The sequence below is a fragment of the Heterodontus francisci genome, unplaced genomic scaffold (genome assembly GCF_036365525.1).
Source record: "Heterodontus francisci isolate sHetFra1 unplaced genomic scaffold, sHetFra1.hap1 HAP1_SCAFFOLD_292, whole genome shotgun sequence".
Lineage (NCBI taxonomy): Eukaryota > Metazoa > Chordata > Chondrichthyes > Heterodontiformes > Heterodontidae > Heterodontus > Heterodontus francisci.
Genome location: NW_027141280.1, coordinates 2,112,845 through 2,117,333, shown reverse-complemented (window position 1 = coordinate 2,117,333; position 4,489 = coordinate 2,112,845).

The following is a 4,489-nucleotide window of genomic DNA, read 5'->3' as shown; positions in this document are numbered from 1 at the left end:
AGTGTCTGACAGTGTCAGTGAGTGTCAGAGAGTGAAAGAGAGTGTCAGAGATTGTAAGAGAGTGATAGAGAGTGTCAGAGATTGATAGAGAGTGATAGAGAGCGTCAGAGAGTGTCATAGAGTGATAGAGAGTGTCAGAGTGTGTCACAGAGTGTCAGATTGTGTCAGAGTGTGTCAGAGAGTGATAGAGAGTGTCAGAGAGTGTCAGAGAGTGATAGAGACTGTCTGAGAGTGACAGAGAGAGTCTAAGAGTGTCAGTGAGTGTCTGAGAGTGACAGAGAGCGTCTGAGAGTGTCAGTGAGTGTCAGAGAGTGATAGAGAGTGTCTGAGATTGTCAGTGAGTGATAGAGAGTGGTAGAGAGCCTCTGAGAGTGTCAGAGAGTGTCAGAGAGTGATAGAGAGTGTCTGAGAGTGTCAGTGAGTGATAGAGAGTGATAGAGAGCCTCTGAGAGTGTCAGAGAGTGTCAGAGAGTGATAGAGAGTGTCAGAGAGTGAAAGAGAGTGACAGAGAGTGTCAGAGAGTGGTCGAGAGTGTCAGAGAGTGATAGATAGTGTCAGAGAGTGATAGAGAGTGACAGAGAGTGTCTGAGAGTGTCTGAGAGTGTCAGAGAGTGTCAGAGTGTGTCAGAGAGTGACAGAGAGTGATAGAGAGTTTCAGAGAGTGTCATAGAGTGATAGAGAGAGTCAGAGTGTGTCAGGAGCGATAGTGAGTGTCAGAGAGTGACAGAGAGTGAAAGAGAGTGTCAGAGAGTGATAGTGAGTGACAGAGAGTGTCTGACAGTGTCAGTGAGTGTCAGAGAGTGAAAGAGAGTGTTAGAGATTGTAAGAGAGTGAGAGAGAGTGTCAGAGAGTGATAGAGAGTGATAGAGTGCGTCAGAGAGTGTCATAGAGTGATAGAGAGTGTCAGAGTGTGTCACAGAGTGTCAGATTGTGTCAGAGTGTGTCAGAGAGTGATAGAGAGTGTCAGAGAGTGATAGAGACTGTCTGAGAGTGACAGAGAGAGTCTGAGAGTGTCAGTGAGTGTCTGAGAGTGACAGAGAGCGTCTGAGAGTGTCAGTGAGAGTCAGAGAGTGATAGAGAGTGTCTGAGATTGTCAGTGAGTGATAGAGAGTTATAGAGAGCCTCTGAGAGAGTCAGAGAGTGTCAGAGAGTGATAGAGAGTGACAGAGAGTGATAGAGAGTGACAGAGAGTGTCAGAGAGTTATGGAGAGTGTCAGAGAGTGATAGAGAGTGTCAGAGAGTAATAGAGAGTGACAGAGAGTGTCAGAGAGTGTCAGAGTGTGTCAGAGAGTGACAGAGAGTGACAGAGAGTGTCAGAGAGTGTCATAGAGTGATAGAGAGAGTCAGAGTGTGTCAGGGAGTGATAGAGAGTGATTGAGTGTGTCAGAGAGTGTCAGAGAACGATAGACAGTGTCAGAGAGTGATAGAGAGTGTCAGAGAGTGATAGAGAGTGTCTGAGAGTGACAGAGAGTGAAAGAGAGTGTCTGAGAGTGTCGGTGAGTGTCAGAGAGTGACAGAGAGTGTCTGAGAGTGTCAGTGAGTGATAGAGAGTGATAGAAAGACTCTGAGAGTGTCAGAGAGATTCATAGAGTGATAGAGAGTGTCAGAGAGTGATAGTGAGTGACAGCGAGTGTCTGAGAGTGTCAGTGAGTGTCAGAGAGTGATAAAGAGTGTCAGAGAGTGATAGAGAGTGATAGAGACCGTCAGAGAGTGTCATAGAGTGATATACAGTGTCAGAGTGTGTCACAGAGTGTCTGAGTGTGTCAGAGAGTGTCAGAGACTGAGAGAGAGTGTCAGAGAGTGTCAGAGAGTGATAGTGTCTGAGAGTGACAGAGAGTGTCAGAGAGTGTCAGTGAGTGTCAGAGAGTGATAGAGAGTGTCAGAGCGTGATAGAGAGTGTCAGAGAATGATAGAGAGTGTCTGAGAATGTCAGAGAGTGATGGAGAGTGTCTGAGAGTGTCAGAGAGTGAGAGAGAGATTCTGAGAGTGTCAGAGAGTATCAGAGAGTATCAGAGAGTGATAGAGAGTGATAGAGAGTGTCTGAGAGTGTCAGAAAGTGTCAGAAAGTATCAGAGAGTGATAGAGAGTGTCAGAGAGTGTCAGAGAGTGATAGAGAGTGTCAGAGAGTGATAGAGAGTGTCTGAGAATGTCAGAGAGTGTCAGATTGTGTCAGACAGCGATAGAGAGTGTCAGACCGTGATAGAGAGTGTCAGAGAGTGAGAGAGAGATTCTGAGAGTGTCAGAGAGTATCAGAGAGTGATAGAGAGTGATAGAGAGTGTCTGAGAGTGTCAGAAAGTGTCAGAAAGTATCAGAGAGTGATAGAGAGTGTCAGAGAGTGATAGAGAGTGTCAGAGAGTGATAGAGAGTGTCTGAGAATGTCAGAGAGTGTCAGAGAGTGATAGAGAGTGTCAGAGAGTGATAGAGAGTGTCTGAGAATGTCAGAGAGTGTCAGAGAGTGATAGAGATTGTCTGAGAGTTTCAGAGAGTGAGAGAGAGATTCTGAGAGTGTCAGATAGTGTCAGAGAGTGATAGCGAGTGATAGCGAGTGTCTGAGAGTGTCAGAGAGTGTCAGAGTGTGTCAGAGAGTGTCAGACAGCGAAAGAGAGTGTCAGAGAGTGATAGAGAGTGTCTGAGAGTGTCAGTGAGTGATAGAGAGTGATAGTGAGCCTCTGAGAGTGTCAGAGAGTGATAGAGAGTGTCAGAGAGAGAAAGAGAGTGACAGAGAGTGTCAGAGAGTGGTCGAGAGTGTCAGAGAGTGATAGATAGTGTCAGAGAGTGATAGAGAGTGACAGAGTGTGTCTGAGAGTGTCTGAGAGTGTCAGAGTGTGTCAGAGAGTGACAGAGAGTGATAGAGAGTTTCAGAGAGTGTCATAGAGTGATAGAGAGAGTCAGAGTGTGTCAGGAGCGATAGAGAGTGTCAGAGAGTGATAGAGAGTGTCAGAGAGTGATAGTGAGTGTCAGAGAGTGACAGAGAGTGAAAGAGAGTGTCAGAGAGTGATAGTGAGTGACAGAGAGTGTCTGACAGTGTCATTGAGTGTCAGAGAGTGAAAGAGAGTGTTAGAGAATGTAAGAGAGTGAGAGAGAGTGTCAGAGAGCGATAGAGAGTGATAGAGTGCGTCAGAGAGTGTCATAGAGTGATAGAGAGTGTCAGAGTGTGTCACAGAGTGTCAGATTGTGTCAGAGTGTGTCAGAGAGTGATAGAGAGTGTCAGAGAGTGATAGAGACTGTCTGAGAGTGACAGAGAGAGTCTGAGAGTATCAGTGAGTGTCTGAGAGTGACAGAGAGCGTCTGAGAGTGTCAGTGAGAGTCAGAGAGTGATAGAGAGTGTCTGAGATTGTCAGTGAGTGATAGAGAGTTATAGAGAGCCTCTGAGAGTGTCAGAGAGTGTCAGAGAGTGATAGAGAGTGTCAGAGAGTGATAGAGAGTGACAGAGAGTGTCAGAGAGTTATGGAGAGTGTCAGAGAGTGATAGAGAGTGTCAGAGAGTAATAGAGAGTGACAGAGAGTGTCAGAGAGTGTCAGAGTGTGTCAGAGAGTGACAGAGAGTGATAGAGAGTGTCAGAGAGTGTCATAGAGTGATAGAGAGAGTCAGAGTGTGTCAGGGAGTGATAGAGAGTGATTGAGTGTGTCAGAGAGTGTCAGAGAATGATAGACAGTGTCAGAGAGTGATAGAGAGTGTCAGAGAGTGATAGAGAGTGTCTGAGAGTGACAGAGAGTGAAAGAGAGTGTCTGAGAGTGTCGGTGAGTGTCGGAGAGTGACAGAGAGTGTCTGAGAGTGTCAGTGAGTGATAGAGAGTGATAGAAAGACTCTGAGAGTGTCAGAGAGATTCATAGAGTGATAGAGAGTGTCAGAGAGTGACAGTGAGTGACAGCGAGTGTCTGAGAGTGTCAGTGATTGTCAGAGAGTGATAAAGAGTGTCAGAGAGTGACAGAGAGTGAAAGAGAGTGTCAGAGAGTGATAGTGAGTGACAGAGAGTGTCTGACAGTGTCAGTGAGTGTCAGAGAGTGAAAGAGAGTGTTAGAGATTGTAAGAGAGTGAGAGAGAGTGTCAGAGAGTGATAGAGAGTGATAGAGTGCGTCAGAGAGTGTCATAGAGTGATAGAGAGTGTCAGAGTGTGTCACAGAGTGTCAGATTGTGTCAGAGTGTGTCAGAGAGTGATAGAGAGTGTCAGAGAGTGATAGAGACTGTCTGAGAGTGACAGAGAGCGTCTGAGAGTGTCAGTGAGAGTCAGAGAGTGATAGAGAGTGTCTGAGATTGTCAGTGAGTGATAGAGAGTTATAGAGAGCCTCTGAGAGTGTCAGAGAGTGTCAGAGAGTGTTAGAGAGTGTCAGAGAGTGATAGAGAGTGACAGAGAGTGTCAGAGAGTTATGGAGAGTGTCAGAGAGTGGTAGAGAGTGTCAGAGAGTAATAGAGAGTGACAGAGAGTGTCAGAGAGTGTCAGAGTGTGTCAGAGAGTGACAGAGAGTGATAGAGAGTGTCAGAGAGTGT